The following is a 17,585-nucleotide window of genomic DNA, read 5'->3' as shown; positions in this document are numbered from 1 at the left end:
TTCATAACTTAGCTTTGCTCTTAAATGCTGTTCTCGGTGCACTCTGGATCATTCTAACCTGTATTTTACTGAGTTTTATATAAATATTTGCTGTAAAGTTTTGTGTTTCTAAAACTAGAATAACCAGATAATTTTAGCTGTGTGATTGCCTTTTATCTTTCGTCTTCCAATTAAAAGGATATTAAGGCCTCACGGCAAGTATTTCAATGAACCCTTCGAAATACCATGAGAGTGGTAGAGGCCAAAGACAGTTACACAGGAAAGATGATGGAAAGAGGGTTGGTGTTACTTCAAAGATGCTTAATGTTATACTAATTTCTGAAGTGCAAAGAAGGGAACTCTCCATGAGATGCCTTTCCTAGCCATGCCAGCAGTTTTGAAGGGCTCTGCAGACTCTCCTTGGGGTTCCTAATGGTTTGCAGCCCTCTTCTGACAGGTTATGCTGCAGTACAAGAGGTTATCACAAGGACAGTCTGCTGCACTCTCCTTTTTCCTTCTGAAAACAAGGAGCAGAACAACTATTAACAAATACTTGCTCGAGTATTTGTCTTGGAAGGCACCAGGCATAACATCTGGTGCTATGTAATAGTCACATTATTCATAATACTTGCAAGTGGAGAGTAGCTGTCATGACAGGTAGGTTAAATGGAGGAACAGAGATGTGAACAGGTCAAACAGTATCTGTGACAGGTGAGGAGAGCACAGCCTAAGATCGCTGACTTTTCACCTCTCTTTCACTCCAGTTTATTCTCAAATACACCAGACTTTAGCTATCTTTACCTTTTCCTGATCTTTAAGCAGTGCCCTGATCCTAACTCAGTGGGAAATTCACATAGGAGATACCAAGATGAGCATAGCAATAACCAAGCTAGCTCGGAGGATGGGGATTCATGGAGAGAATCCCACTAGTGTTGGGACCCTTCCTTTGGCTTGTGATTGAACAGCATCTTCCTGTTTGCACAATAGGGTTATCTCAGAGATACAGTGACTATTACAACACATGGATTATAAATGATACCTGGCCCTATTTAAAACAACTAAGGTAACAGAACCTCATAGATTTCCAATAGTCTTTTGCAACTTCTAACTAAAGACTGGCTGATCAAGAGACCTAAAACAATACTCATGCAATCTAGGGAAAAATACTTTCGTTCTTTCCTTAAACATAAAGTAAATATACCAGCACCAAAACCTCTTCAATGGCCCATATCCCTTACTAAGAATAATTTTGTTTGTAGAGAAATATGAGAGAAAGGTAGCTGTAACTCAGCTTATCACAGAAACTTTTGCTGTTATGGAATTATGCAGGTCCTCTGCCACTATCAGCAGACCTTCGCTGAATCCAGGTTAAACAAACCTGCTTTCTGTTTCTTTCTAAAACTGTGCTGTTGGGGAATTCATCATTCAATGGGTACTTTGCCTCTGCTAAACAATAGTTTCTCAAACCATGGGTTGCCAAAGGACAGTGATACTCACAGTGTTAAAAACCCCCAAGTTTCTCAGGAATATCTCAGTTTTGACAGCTGGGGACTGAGAAGCTCCTGCAAGTATCTAGGGTAGCTACTGATCTAGTAACTGCCTTGGCTTGCTGTCAGTAGGTCCAGTCTCCCCGAAAAAGTGACTTTTCAGGTAGCAATTACAAAAATCTATCCTCGTAAAACGGAAGGATTCAAGACAATGACAGGGAGAGAGGTGAATCAAAAGGAAATCACAGATTCAGAAAGTTCAATAAACACTATGAAAGGACATAATGATATTGCATATAGTAGATTGCAGAATAAGGAAGCGCATATGCTGCCTGTTAACAGGAAAAAGAACTGCACCACAGGTTACCTCCCTATGAGATTAAAAGAAAGATACATAAAACTTTCTCTGATGATGGGCTGACTAGTAGCAGATTTATCAGACCTTATCAAGTCACTAAAAAAATTTAGTGACTATATTTTTGCCATATATTCAGTATCCTACAATTAAAAAGTAGGGCACGATCCTCACAGTCTGAAAGCATTGGTCCTTATGAATGAGATATTAGTGGATGAATGGGAAAGAACTACACACAACTCAGCTGGAGGAGTGCTCAGCATGTGTAAAAATCCTGTGAACTTCACCTGTCTCAAAATGTATTATGACCATGGTACCTTTTGGGTTGTATGCAGATAGCTGATCTATGTATGATGATAGCTTGCTCTATTTCCCTCTGCCATTTTGAAGAGCTTCAGTTACAAAAACAACTTATTGGCAAAAAGTCCTTCTGTTTTCTTGTTCTTAGACCAGCTCTGTACACTCACAAGTCTTTTCCCAACTTTTTCTGAGAGAAGATAGCGTGTGATTTTCCCGCAGTAAATCTTCAATTATTTTACTCCATATTCTACACATTCATACATGTATTCTACATATAAATGTATTTCTACATCTTATTTGACATTCCAGGGCAGTTAGGCAAATGGGGTTCTACTCAGTTAATATTAAACTTTTTGCACAAGATAAAAGACCCTTTACTTCTCCCACCCCCTTAACACACTAGTGTTAAAAAATAACTCCCTCTGGACAACAAAAAGTTTGGCTAGAAATTCGTAGCATAATGAAGATCAGAAACCATCTACTAACAGGAGACTAACAGAACATCCATTTTTATCCTCAGGAAGACCATCCAAAGCCATACTATGTCTAGTCCTCATGAATGCATATTCATGGGTTGTAAACCAAGCTGTGTTCAACTAATCTTGGATATATGGTACTCCCATCCCTTTCCTGGGAAAGAAGTCAAGTCATTCTCAAGTACCTAAACACACTCATTAGCACTAAGCGAGTGGCTTTTCAACAGTGCAGTTATGAGCGTGATGTAACAATTTAAATGGGAATAAACAAAATTCAGTAGAGTTCCATAAAAAGAAAATGCAGTGTTCTGATTTCAGAAATATTACAGGTGTTACTTCGATCTTTTCCTATTAAAAAAAAAATAAATAAAGTGCTGTATAAAAATTACATTAATGGTCCTAAAGATTTTTATGAAAAATTAAGCCCTGACAGTCTTTTCCATGGATATTTCTTACTGTCCTATATGATTTTGCAGCACCTCTTTATTAATGGTGTTTTACAGTATTTGTCTAAATACTGTAGGACTTTTGGTTACAGGTAATAACAAAATATTCTTCTCTGGCTACCCAACCATAGTTAAAATAATCAGAACTCAGAAAAGGGGAGAGAAGAAGAAAAAATTGGCCTGATAGTTATCTACATGATAATAGATTACAGACCCATCTGTAAACAGTGGCTGTGGACCCAAGTACGTATTCCTGATAAAGCAATATAAAGTGGACATTTCACATAGGTTAAGGTCAGGTATTTCTGCTCAGGTTTTTTGTCTCTCACATGAATAGTATTGAAGCTGGTCTTACTGGGACCAAACAGTCCCAGTTATATAGCAACCAGCAACTCTGTAAGCTGCTGGAGTATAAACTCAAGGAAAAGTGAAGGATGAGCAGATTAATTCAAAGTTTGCTCTGTGGAACTTCTCAAATAAACTAAGTGTGTAAAGAACACTGTTAATTGACACAACCTGGCTGAGATTTTTTTTCCCCCTTGTGAACCTTCAGCACTTGTATGCCGTGCAGATGAAGAATATGACCCATACTTCACTATTGTTGTGCATCTTTGTGTGACCAGTGAACTCTGAAATTTCAGAAAACATATACAAGAAAAATTCTAAATTTTGATTAAATTTGGAAAGTGAGACACATGTGAAACTTCCACAAATGGTAAGTGATTCTGTCAGCATCCACTTAATTTTTACCAGTTGTTAGTCAAAGGCAGCCATTAGTACCTTCTTGCTTCATGTTACCTCCCATCTCATATGCATAAGGAATAAATACACCCAGCAGCTAGGTGGCATATTACCTATACAGAGTCTGTCCTATATACAGTATTTTTTTTCTTTGGTAAAAAAATAATTCCTCTCTATTCCTAAAGTTTCAGCTTCTTTTAAGCAAGCAGTTAAAATAATCACAATGTCCAAGCCATAAATACAGAATATCATACACAAAAATTCTGGTAAGTACAACCTAATTTAAACTGACTGCACTGTACACTAGAGTGTAGCCAAATAGTTTTTACCAAAACAGGCCTGACCCTAAATTTCTGGAGGACTTGGGTACCACAGACCTGGAATGGCTCCTATCCAAGAGCTGGGCTGGTCTGAGGATGGGCAGGCTTGTGTTCCAGCTGCAGACCTTAGCCTGTACCTCCACCTCATCCACTTCTCCACTTTGGACTCCATTTCAGGATGGAGTCAGGCTGCAATACAACAAGTCACGGCTGTCACATGAGCCCAGTGATCACTGACGAGCTCCTGGCTGGACTTGGATACATCACACAGTCTGTGTAATTTCACATCTTCACACCTATGATTCTATATGAATCAAAATTTCACATAGCAATTTACAAAGAAGTTTGGTACTAACCCACTTAAATCCAGATATCCTCATATTCTGACTGCTTTCCTTTTTGTTCCAATTAGATACTCTTGTGCACATAGTACTATCTCATCTTAAATCCCTGTGTCATGAAACACAAATTTACTGCATTATTATAGCAGAACAGTGGTGAAGATGACTTGAATGGTTGCTTTAAATCTTAAAAGCATGAAGCTTGTTTAAATAGCATTCTATATGATAAGTATAATGACCATTAATAATAAGATTTAATAACTAAAATCCCAATTTGCAACTCTGATAAATATTGAGGCAAATTAACTGGATTTTTTGGAGTGAATTAAACTTAATGAATGGTATATTTTAGGTTAAAAAAATCATGCTAGTAGCAGCATGTCATTATTACCCCAAGAATTTGTCTTACAGAAACAGAGGATTTGATATGAGTTAGGAAGATACAGAAACACAGAATAGTTTGAGTTGGAAGGGACCTTAAAGATAACTAGTTCCAACCTCCCTGCCATGGCAGAAATTACACTAATCTGAGTTCTACTTTTGCTCTCTACCAAATTAACCAGGGAGAAAAAGGGAAAGAGAAAACTTAAAGTAAATTAAAGCTGTATTAATTAATTCTCATCCTGACAAAATGGATTTTTAGAGACCAGAGCAATTGGTCTTCTTATTGAAATTTCTTAACAATGAAAACTGTGGCAAAAATTTTAATCTTAGTAAATAGAACAGAAATCTAGGTAACTGTAGCAGAAGAAAAGTATTCAATTTGGAACCTCTAACATAGATATTCCTATGTTTATAAGATTACAGTCAGAAATGAGGAAACTGCATTCCAAATCCTTGTCTAATCTTATTCTATTATCAGCTGGAGTTCTGAATGTAGGACTTTGTCTTATATTTACAGTACCCTACAGAAAAAAAAAATATTATAAAAAAAGAGTAAAAGAGTCTACTGAAATAATAATTTAAAGCTGAATCTTCATCATTGGAATTTTTTTAATTAATGAATTACATTCAATCATCTTTCACATACACCTTATTGTAACATGAAATATAGAAATATTTGAAAACTTTTTTGTGGTACTTAAGCTGATGATATTTTTATCCTTTCAGCAACTTTGGCATAATTTCTGGAGAGCAAAAAGATGACATAATTAATGTCATAATTAATGACAGGAGAACAAAACATTTTCAAAAAGTAATAGAGGTATATACAATTGTGAATTTATTCTGGTGAATTTACTGTTCTCCTCTAAAACTGTTCTTTTAAAAATCAAGAATGAAGCATATTATTAACACCATCAGTTCCATTTTCCATTTTTGGCTTACATTATATCTTACAGAGCTCTCTTTCTAATTAATGAAATAGTTAATAACATAGTCATGTGTAAGTTTGTTAATATGTTTTAAAAGCCCATGATTTAATTGAAGCACATACAGTTTGCAAATTCAAATTTAAGGTGGTATCTCAGTGGAAACTTAGTCAAAGAAGTTGAACTTTGTTCCTTGACATTTATGTGCTGCCACTACATTGAGGCAACTCTGAGCTCTCTCCCACTTTAGATCATACTGTACCTACCTCTCATTTACTCAGTAAAAATCTACCTTATTTTACTGGTTATAGCACTAATATGGCTAGAAACAAATGCCCATTCATTTAAATTTTATATGGAAATAATTATTTTCCTTTGAAAAAATCACCTTTGTGGAGTTCCTCTCTCCATAGATCAGATATATGCAGTTATTCTTTTCCAAGGTAAACATTTAGGTTTACTTAGTACATGAAAACATAATTTTTTAATGTAGTTTCAGTTAAATTTAAGAAGCTGTCCAGACCTTTGAAAAGCTAAATTCCATGGTAAAACTCTCATCATGAATTTTAATGTTATTATTTGAATTTTAATACAGTGCCAAAGCAAAAAAGCTGTTTCCCCTCTTAAAAAAATTGCAGCAGACATATAGAAATATTTTTATTCAAATATGGGAGGGATGGGGGGTCATTAGTTTCTTTTTGTTCTTTTAACTCCTTCCCTGCAAAGACTTTAAAACTTCATGAAGTTACTTGTGCAAAATTGCTGCATATTTCCTTCTGCCAGTAATTTATCTTGATGTCAAAACAAAATCAATATTTATTCTTTATTGTAAATTTCAAAAACAGCGATATTGTGTTTATTATTCTGAAAGCCATAAATGGAAAAAAACTCCAAGAATATTAAATAGAAACTGAACAGAGAGCTTCCAGATACACAATCAATAGAGGAGCCTTAACATAAAATAATTATTACAAGTGCTATTATTTGGATAAAACTTAATTTAGGATATTTATCTAGCTCATTTTTCTATTAAATAAGTGTCAGCTAAATTTACAAACAAATATGATGTAACCCTGTCTGCTCAGTCAGTTTAATGAGATATGAACTATCCATAAATAAAAATATTTTATCCAAGAAAGTATTTATAAATAACCTATACATTACAGGCAAAAATATATCAAACCACGTTTAAAGGTTTAGAAACATTTTTCAGGTCTTTAAGGAAGATTTGAAACAGATTCTTTTAATCTCAATTTGTTTTCATTGCTAACTACTTGTGAGCCTTAAGAAAGAACAAATTCCCCACTAAGATTCAACAATGCAAATTAATGTTCCTAATAATTGCAACTGTATCTACATCCACATGTTTTGTTAATTATTATGTACAGTGTTCAATTTGAAAAAAGGCTGTATTCTAGCTACAGTCAGTTATAAGATAATATTATAACTTTCAAAAAGCTTCTTACATAAATTAACTTGTAAAAAAAGTTACAATAATTTCCTATTAGTAATTTCAGACTAAAAAGTCTGCTTCAATAGAAAAAGTATTTGTAAATTATGATCAAATTTACTTTTTTTTTCTGCTTCTCTATAGAAAAATCAATAACAATTTTTGAAGGAGGAAAAAACATAACTTTTTAATAGAAACATAGAAAAATAGAATCAGTAAGGGTGAGTAACAATTCTAACAATTTTGTCTTAAAGTCATATGCATTAGTATGGTATAAAGCAATTCATGAGATAGTGATGAATCCCAATCTGACTTATGCTTACTCTTTGCCCTTATCAAACTATTTTCTTTTTGCACAAATTTTAACTTTTAATTCTACCAATTATCCTTTTTCAAAGGTTATCTCTGCCAACTATTTAAACAATATATTTACTAAACCACAAATTTAAACTCACAAGTACAAATAATTTTTTTAATGCCTGAAAGACCAAATTTGTATATTTTGTTAAAAGAAGTTCTTCTTTGATGCAAAGATAGCTCTATTTTATTTTCTAGTGCTAACATTAAAATGTCAGTTCTTAGGTAACTAAATTTTAAATTCAGCAGCTTGATTTAATTGTTTTAATTGACAAAACATATTTCTACCTTTATTCTGCAAGGGCAGGGCTTTATTTCTTTTGCATCCTGTATATATTAATGGAGAATCTAAAACATCCAAGTCCTATAAACAACTTAAAACAGTAGAAAAATAAGGCTGAATACTTTTTATTAAATTATCAGCCAATAGGCTACCAATAGCTATTTCCCAAATGCTTTTTTTAACAGTATTTGCTAATCCTTGTTTGCTTAGATTTTAATCTAAATTTTTTGTTACTTTGATTTTAAACAAACACTGAAGTTTTATTATTTAGTAGAATACTGAAGAGTTAATAAATTCTCTTTTAAAAGCTTACATAAATTTCAGCTCCCTTTGAAGGCAAATGGAATTTTACCATTCATTTCAGGAGAGCAGGATCAGTCCAAAAGAATTTAAAATCCAATTGTCTCCTAAATTTTATCATATGAATTCAGTACCAATTAGGTATGTTTATTCTTTGGACATATTTGATATCTTTATTTAAATTTAAAATTTAAATCTTTTTTATTACTGCTAGGAAATAATTCCAGCAAAAGGAAAAAAAATTAGTTGGTATTTTAGCTAAAGTATACAATATTTCCACTTTGCTTTTTTTTGTCTCTATGTTAAGGTATAAAACACTGCTGTAAATAGATTTCACAAATACTTGTATTTATATCTATATTAGATAACTGAGCTTATTTTGTTTTATATTTAGCTGCATGCTACGTAGTACTTTGGCTATTATGAGTCTAACTTCCCAGAATATATGAAAATATCTTCCCTGAAAATTATTTCTGAACTGGATGCCATTTAGTATAAATATTCACCTTTTAAAAAAGCTGCCCACTGAAATTATCTGGCTGGTGCCTGCAGTTCTAAAATGTTTTCCCTAACTTTTAATCTTTTCTGATTTTTAATTTCCTTCAAGTCCAAATTCTTGACAATTAAAAGGACCTGTCTTTGTATGTCAATATTTCACAATATGTAATATATTCAAATAAAAGCTACATAAAGCTCCAGACATTTTTTTTTCCCCTGAAAGAAGTATTTTCAGGCAATACATTTAAAGGCAGTAGATATTTTGCCTAAATTAATTATGGAGGTCAAGAGGCTTGTATGAATTTTTTTTTCATATGAAAATATGGATTTTTGATTCTGTGAAAATTATGTTTATGATAGACAGTATGTTACCAAAGCAGCTTTGAAAGCTTATATAGTTACCTTCTCTGAATGTTCTGGCTACTTCTGGTCCTGCCTCATCTGGAAAAAAAAGCTGGTTCCAAAGTTAAATTTGCAAATTATTGTTACAAATCAAATCACCAATTTCTTTACTTTAAAAACTCTAGTACTGTGCAAAATTTTGCTTACTTAGTTGAAAATTCAAGCTGCTTGTCCTAAAGATTTTAATTTTTGTAGAAGTGATTATAGCAGATCCCAAACATCCAAGAAAAGAAACTCAACCAAAACTACAGCTAAAGGCTTTTTTACTTGTTTTCTAATTCATTTGGAATACTTAATGTTGTTTTATGTATAATGCACTTGGAAACATGCAATTAAAAGTTTTAACTCTTACTTTTGATTTACTGCTTTTAAAACTTAGCTCTAAAAGCTAGGTGCCAAAAGAGGAAGCATTGTAGCATTATCAATTGGAGATTTTTCTGGGGCCATATTATGTTAATCTGCACTCCTAGGAATAATTCTGATCCACAGAAATGTTTCTATTGAGTTCCTTGATACCATTTTCATGAATATGCATGAATATTCACTAGAGGTTGTAGGATTTAGCTTCCAAAGAGCCAGCAGAAATTCCTTACTTTTTTCAATAAGGAACAGAAAGCATGTTTAGTCCTGATGTTGATTGAAGCTATTTTACAGGACAAAACTATTTTGGAACTAATTGTTTCAATCTAGTCCCCAGGATTTATAAACTCCTTCAGTAAGCAGTGCTATTTAGTCACATGTAAAATTGCGTCTGAACCCAAGCAGAGTGTGGTGCAGAGACAGAGCAGGATACTTGTAAGGCCCCAAGCTGGGGTGGTCCCAAGCACACAGGTCCTGCATGCTCAGGACCCAGGGCACCAGTAACAGCTGGGATGAAAGCTGGCTTCCAATCCACAAACCTACAGGTGTCAAATAGTGAGGGCAATGGAAAAGCATGGGAGGCTGGTTAAGATCAGGCCTTTGTGATGCATGTTTTTGCTAGTATACAGCTGGAAAAATTAGTAGTTCTACCTATTTTAGCTGTGACCTTGATGCCTCTAGTCTATTTGCTGTTAAGTCATAGGCTTCACCTGTCCCCCCACAAAGAAGCAAACTGGCAATATATTTTCCCAGCAAACACAGAAAGTGTGAACCAGGAACAGAGAGGGAGAATCGGTGAAAACTCCTTTATATTATGCAAAACCAGGAGTTAAATCAAGATGATCTGTTAAAGAGTTACTGAATCAACCACCAAAGCTCTCCACTCCTCTCAAAGCTCCTCTCGAAGCTGGTTCTTTGAATTGCTCGAGTTGAAGCAAGTCTTTGAGAAGGTGCTGGGCAGGAAAGGGTTAACATATTTTTTTGGAATGGCGTGACACTGATGGCTCTATTTGTGGTGACAAAGGTAGTTATGGGCCTGATCGTACAAAATTGTGAGCACTTCAAGCAGAGCAAGAGCTTGAAACTACACAAGGCACAGCAGACTACACCTCGTGTCGTTTTGAAAAGCTGTTGCCAAAAATAAAGCTTTGATAACTTTTCCATTCAGAATTACCCTATTTTAAGCCAAAAACTGTCTCACTAAATTAAAACAGAACATCTAAAATTTCAGTCTACATGTGTAACAAACTTATTTAAGGGAGATGTGAAACTATTTAAAATGTAATTTGTAAGTTGTCCTATTTTGAACTTCTAAAAAAAAATTTAAAAGCATTGCTGATAAATTCAAATTAGGGCTATTCAGGTGATTTTGAATATTTCCTTAATTGTAAATAAAGCAAGTTCAAGTTCACAGCTCATTAATCATTAATAAAGACAATTATTTAAACTAGAAAATGTACTTTTATACAGGTAAGGTAACTGTTAAAAGGTATGAAAATAGTTAGTCCACTTTAAAAAGGTTTCTGCTCCACAGGTATTACAAGCCATAGAGCTGCTGATTTTACCCTTTATTAGCCCTTTCACAATAGATCACAATACTTTAGTGCTTTCCTAGAAAAACTTCCCCCTCCCCTCCCCCCGCCTTTTACAAGTACTCACTTCCAAAGGGTTAACCAAACATCTTAATCTTAGATTTTGTTTTTTAAAACATCTATAACTGAACCAGAATCCAATGGTCACAGTTCGGTCTGTTGCCAGTGGCACTGCTCTTCTGTGTAGCTCTCCCATTGACTGTAGTCTCGGGTACATCGTCTTTGCTGTGCTCTTGCACCATCAGCTGCACAACCCAGCTATGAAAGTGACCAGCCCGAGGGGCCAGATGGGCAAGCAAAGACTAAGAGCTATCTTCTGAGAAGTTAAAACATTCTGCATTAAGCAGAAAATAACATTTTTATTACACTTTTTTCACTAAAGACAACAGCCATTAACCAGCTTTCAAAAACCAACAACTGAACCCTCAACACATGCATGACTTGTGCAACGTCTTCATGGGGTCGGATCACAAAATCGCTTGGGTCTGATGAAATCCCCTGAGGTCAGCAAGTCTTCTGTGATTAGCCTCCAGTGGTATTAACTCTTTACAGGATGTTTATGGCAGACATCATACAGGGAAGTGACTGCAAAACACTTCCCACTCCTAGCACGTGCAATCAGTTGCCTACACACAAATGTACTCTGTGAAACTGGGGTTAGGTGGTACATAGCACTGACCCATGGCAGAAAACTTCCAAACATTTTGAGAGGGAAGATCTCCACATTTTACTGACAAACTAGAGCCAAAGTTACTGATGCAAACCTGTGCAGCTGCAATGATTTTAGCAATTTCTCTCATGCATGCCAGTAAGAATTCAGATCCATGACATGTACTTTTATCAGTGAAACACTGGCAAACTACCTGTATGAATTACAGAGTGGGACCTCAATCTGCCTGGGAAAGCATCATGACCTCTTAGGACTGGAGCACAGAGATCTGCAATAAAGATCATGAGAGGAAGTAAGATGGTCCTTTATTTTCAGATTTTGGGGGCTGAAATGTGGGTCTAAAACATTTAAACTTTAGTTTAATTAACTGTTTAAAATGGTATCACCTAGCACTGTGAAGTCACTCTGTGCCAAGGGTCAACATGCCACCTACACAGAGTCCCAGTCCAACCCAGTGGAATGTTGTCTGTTTGCCTGCACTCTGCAGAAGAATCAGTTTTCCCCTGGTTACAATGAACTACAGATACAGGTAAAATCTTGTAAAGTTTTTTTTTTTTTTTACATTATTGCAGTCAAGCACATTTTTCTTAAACTTATTTCAAATAGTTTTCTTTATACACACTCTTTCCTTCAAAAAAAGCAAAAAAACATTTTGCATATACAATATATTTTCTCCACCTTATTTTATATTAGGAAAGAGAAGATTTTACTAGCAGAAATTTTTCGTATTATTTACTTTTTAGTCAGTATCTTGATACTAGTGCTTAAGAAAATGCTTAGCTGTTGAATTACATGCAATTTAGGTATTTATTTTAAAAAGCTGTATTACAAAACCTGCACTTTTCCCCTTTCTTGAAGAATTCTGCCAGAGACAGCCCCTCTGAACCCCTCCAAGACTCCAACAACTTCACTGGCTGCAGGCGTATCACACTTTGCACCTGTTGTTACGGAGGTGGGAGAGAAGCACGACAATTTCTTGTCACTAAAGCTATACAGAGAAGACCTGCTTACCTCAGTGTCAGACCCCACTGATGAAAGACGTGGTTTTCTTTCATGGCAAAAGAGAACCTATCTTTTAAAACAGATCTGATAGGTATTTTTACATTGCTTTTTCCAAAAAGCAATGCTAAGGCAAATATTTTGGTTAAAGTATATGTTTTAAATAGGTTCCTTACCTTTGTTACCACAAGCACACAGAACTGCTGAATGAAGCAGTTTTTGCAAGTTCACTTGCATCTCAGAGCCTGAAGTATCTGAGCGTTGGTGTATTTTGGTCATGAACACTGAAGCTGGACTGGCCAGCTTAATCCTCTGCCTCTCTAAGTTCCCAGGCTCCACATAGCCCAGAATGGCCTTCAGATACTACTTTTCACAAATCATTGATATAGTTCTAACTAATCTTCATTGAAAATTTTAAAATTAATCTGTTTTAATCAAGAGAATTGGATCTATTTTTAAACATTTTGTTGTTGTTCATCATGATGTATTTCACCCTGTTTCTTCTTAATCAAACGAGCCTTTCAAATATTAACAAATGCTAAGCCTACAGTGAGATACAGCCCTACAAATTTTAATGCACATATTGGAAACACTGCAAATCAGGTTTGTAAGTTCACAAATAAAAAATGGCCCTCTTTGACAGACACTATGTCAAGTGAGCTAAACACCAAAATACTGCTCAGTCTGAAAGAAAAACATATTTCCTACTGCAGTTAGGAGATACACGTTAAGGCTGCGTTATTCTAAAAGCGATAAGAGAGTTTCAGAGATAAAGACGTTCCTTCCTCTTTTCTGTCAGTTTAAGTCTTGAATGATTCCAGTGAAGTGACTGAGGTTACTTAGTCTTTATATTTCTGTAACCGAAGGTCACTTACCAATACATCTCCTGGATAGTTTAATTGACAGACACGTCTTCTACTATTTGGTTCAAAGTTTCTGTACCTCTGCTGTAGCCAAAAGTATATTAATTGGGAACAAAACGCCTCCAAATTGGTCAGTCTTTCTGTCTCAGAAAGCAAAGAATAGCTATATCAATGATTCACCATATCCTTCCAATGAGTATTGATAATTATCTCTTTTCCAGCTCCCCAGATAGATACAATGAATGAAATCTCCTATGTTGATGAGTAAAACCTTCCTGTGTTGGACAACCTTCCTATCTAAACTCTTTCATTAATTAATCAAAATCCATAGCTAATTTGCTTGCCTGTTTCCACCACAGCTGTGAGAAAACTTTTCCAGAAGCCTATGCCTGTCTTGACTAAAACCCTCCCCTAATTTTGAGTTTACATATAAAGGTCACAAACTGAAAGTACAAATTAGGCAAAATCAATAAAATCTCCAAAATAAAGCTGTACCCTTCTGTCTCAGGACATTATTAATGGGCGACTAAGTAAAATTATGTTGTGAGGAATGACTGCAGAAATGCCCCTTGCTCCAGCATGTATTTCCTACTTTGATGTGTTCCAAGCCATGCTGACATCATCTACCTGGAGTCCTGCCTAGACTGACGCATGCAGTTTCTACTGTCGTCAGTGAGAATTCCCATCATGTGTCGGGGCCTCTGTATAGCCCTGTCTTTGTGATATTGCCAGTATGCCGCAGTCAGGGTACCACTGGAAGTATGGGCACACTCCTTGTTGCCTGGAATGTGCCAGAACTCTCTTCTGACTGGGATGTCAGACTCTAGAGCTGGGATGTTTGGGGATGGGATTCAAAGAAGGGACAAATCTCCAAACATCTGCACTACAGATGACATGTTGATACCACTGCAAAGTTAATATTAGAAGAGCAGGAGAAAATCTGGTATTGAACAAACTGAATAAATGTATTGGGGTGCTCCAAAATGGCAGATAGCGCTGTAACTTTCTCCAAGTAATAGCTATCTATAACATAGTCAGTAATGCTTTTTTCTTATAAAATTCCTTAGATATATCCAGGCCTCACTACAGAAATTCAAAGGCATTGGTACAAATACCAGGATAAAAAATGGGAGGAAAATAGCACTGGTGTGGCCTAGCACTGTACTGTTTTCCACACAAAGGAAAGTAGTATGGCTCTTTGAGGTGCTGGTAGGAAATGTATAAGCCTTGATCCATTTCAGTCAATTAAATAAATGTATCTATCTCTTGCTATACCAACCAGAATATGCAAACCTTTCTGACATAGATCAGGGACATCACTGACAAGGAACAAGCCATACCATTCAGAAATCAGATATTTAATGGCCACTAATCCTATCATAATAATTACAAAATAATGTAATGATGAGCCAGAGTAAACAAAATATATGAACAAAAATGGCAAGGAAAAAATGCAATTAGAGTCTTGGGCTTGATCCAACTCCCTTTTGCTGTGGGAGTTCTGATAGACTATTACCCGTATGTAATTAGAGGTTTAGGCTTAATCCAGTTCCCATTTCCTTTGGGGGAATTGGGATAGGCCCCTATGCCCTAATTTTCTGCTGTCTTGCCCTTTGTATACTCAGCTCTGTATAAGCACCTGTTTCACCATGCTGGTAGTCTGTATCATATTAGGGAATCACATTTCAAGACTCAGGTGAGAAAATAGTGCAAAATAGATCATCAATACCTCTTTTGCACTCACTTTGCATGGGCCTAAATTATTAAACGAAGCAATGAAAAATCAAGTCTTTATTTTTATTTGAAGTGCTGGAGACTGATATACTTTTATTTCTGTTGCCATTTAAAAAAAAAAAAAAAAGATTTCCTGGTTCTTTGGAAAACTGTGAAATGCTTCCACTTCGGGAAGGTTACTTCACTTAACAAATTAAGTAGACAGAACAACTGATGAATATAATCTCTCACTTTAGCTTACCAGACAGCTCAAAGTGCCTGTAAAACATTTAGTAGGGATGCAATTTCCAAACTTGGCATAGAAATCTAAAGGTTTGTATTTCTAAGCATTAGGCAAAAGCAAACAAAAAAAAACCTCCTAAAACCAGTCTTGGCTGTATTCTGCATTCCCCTAAGAAGCAAAGGCCAGCTCTCTCACAGTGTTGTAACTTCGTGTAATTTTGTGTGTGTATGTGTGTGTGTGAATGAGAGAAGATAGAATAAGTTTTGTGCAAGAATATGGACATAATTATCTTAATAAATTAAAATATCTTTAATGTTGTCGATCATTACTAACCCTGATGTCACAAGTAGACAGTAGTTGGCATTCTGTACACTAAGAATGTACTAAATGTCTGCAAACTAGTGAAAATAAACTTCCCTTTTATACACTCTTCTGCACAGAGTTATTCACCTCTCCAGATCAGACCAAAGCAAGTTAACCACATCTTCATGAATGCACACATACATGTATTATGGACAAGCACAGGTCCTGACTAGGACATGAAGAACTCAAATGAACTCAAATATCTGCATTGACAAACACAGCCAAATAAGTATTGTTATGACTTACACTGCCTTGGATGAACTGGATTGGAAGCATGTCCAGACACAGACAGAAAAATAAATACAAAACACTTCATTGACATGTGGACACACATGGAGAAAGCACACTCAGTTACACTCAGAGAGCATATCCATTATGTAGGCATTTGCATCCTGGCTACATATTCCCACATTACTGTTTGTCTGACCAAATCAGCCTGGAAATTTATTTGAGCTTGAACCATCTTTCTTTTCTTTCTTTCTTTTTTTTTTTTTTTTTTTTCATAGAGAGACCATGTACATAAAATGTTTCAAAGCTGCTGATTCCAGTTAATGCATGCACACTTTAGTGTGTACATACCAGCACTTACAGACATTCCAGAAAGAAATCCCTATTTTCCAGAAAAAAAATCAGCTATTTTCCCCTGTCAGGCTCTTTCCCTTTAGAAGCTGCTGGTGTTCAGCAGTAAGTGGGAAGGGAGAAGCAAAAATATCAGCTATTAAATAATAACCACTTGGATTACATTTATAGAGATCATTTATCCCCGCTTTACTTCTTAAAGTTTTATTTCAAAGTATGGCTTTCCATCTACAGCCTTGTCATGAAAGATCTGATTTGGAAATCTAAGCATGGAAGAGCAGAAATAATGAATCCTTTGGTTAGCACGCATACATTTGAGCTAAAGGAACTGTGCTGATGCTTTTTCTCTTGTTATTGATACAATGCCATACATGCATATATCTCAATACAGGTAAAAATGTTTTAAAACACTGGTTCCTGAGAAGTTAATATGCTAAATTAGACTATTCCCAAACATACCTTAGGGGGCATGAAGAAAAGGGAGGAATAGAGTAGAGATGCTTGAGCAGTGCAAGGGTTTTCTACAAGAAGACAGCCAGTAGTTGCTGTTTGGTTCCACATAGTCCTTGCCATTTTATTTTATCATCCTTTTCAATCTGCTATTGTGGACATCTCACTGGTAGATCTCCTCTGAAAGGACTTGCAGAAGATATCTGTCCTGAGGAATCTGCAGAAAAAGACAGTACCTGAATAGCAACATTAACTGAGAGTTGGTATAATAATTTTGGGAATAGAGGCATCCTGGGAGTCAGTGCAGAGATGAGGAGAATGAAAGGAGAGGACAAAGCAAGGAAAACAAGTTAGAGGAGCTAAGTTAAATTCTTTAGAAAGCAAGACTTATGGTAAAGATTGAGGTAAACAATGCCCCTTCTCACGCAAGTATAGAGGTCACATCAACATATTTTTCTCTGCAAGACACTGGAGCACTTATTGAAGGTCTCCTATGAAAAGACTTTGTTATAGAACACTGGTACTACTGGGGAGGCTCTAAGAATTGTTGTCCTTCTTATAATTTCTAGCCAACACTGCAGCTGTTGTGGATGCTCTTGGAAAAACAGTCTCACTGTGGTAGGATTGTACAGTTCCACAATAACTGACTGCTTCTACTCCAAAAGCAAACTGATGGATAAACCCAGTCAGAGAAAGAGCTTGACAGG

At 35.6% G+C, this 17,585-nt stretch overlaps 1 long non-coding RNA gene across 4 annotated transcripts in view; it reads right to left on the bottom strand.

The window, feature by feature from the left end:
* LOC107206267 overlaps nt 1-17,585 on the bottom strand; it is a 76,216-nt gene that overhangs the window by 17,540 nt on the left and 41,091 nt on the right. For all 4 annotated transcript variants that reach the window (XR_004497912.1, XR_001522357.3, XR_001522356.3 and 1 more), the window contains exon 3: nt 16,888-17,095. This is a non-coding gene — a long non-coding RNA (uncharacterized LOC107206267). The remainder of the gene's footprint in view (nt 1-16,887; nt 17,096-17,585) is intronic.

This window comes from Parus major, chromosome 5 (genome assembly GCF_001522545.3).
Source record: "Parus major isolate Abel chromosome 5, Parus_major1.1, whole genome shotgun sequence".
NCBI lineage: Eukaryota > Metazoa > Chordata > Aves > Passeriformes > Paridae > Parus > Parus major.
Note: the sequence above shows the minus strand (reverse complement) of the source record. Positions and strands in the feature narration are given on the sequence as shown.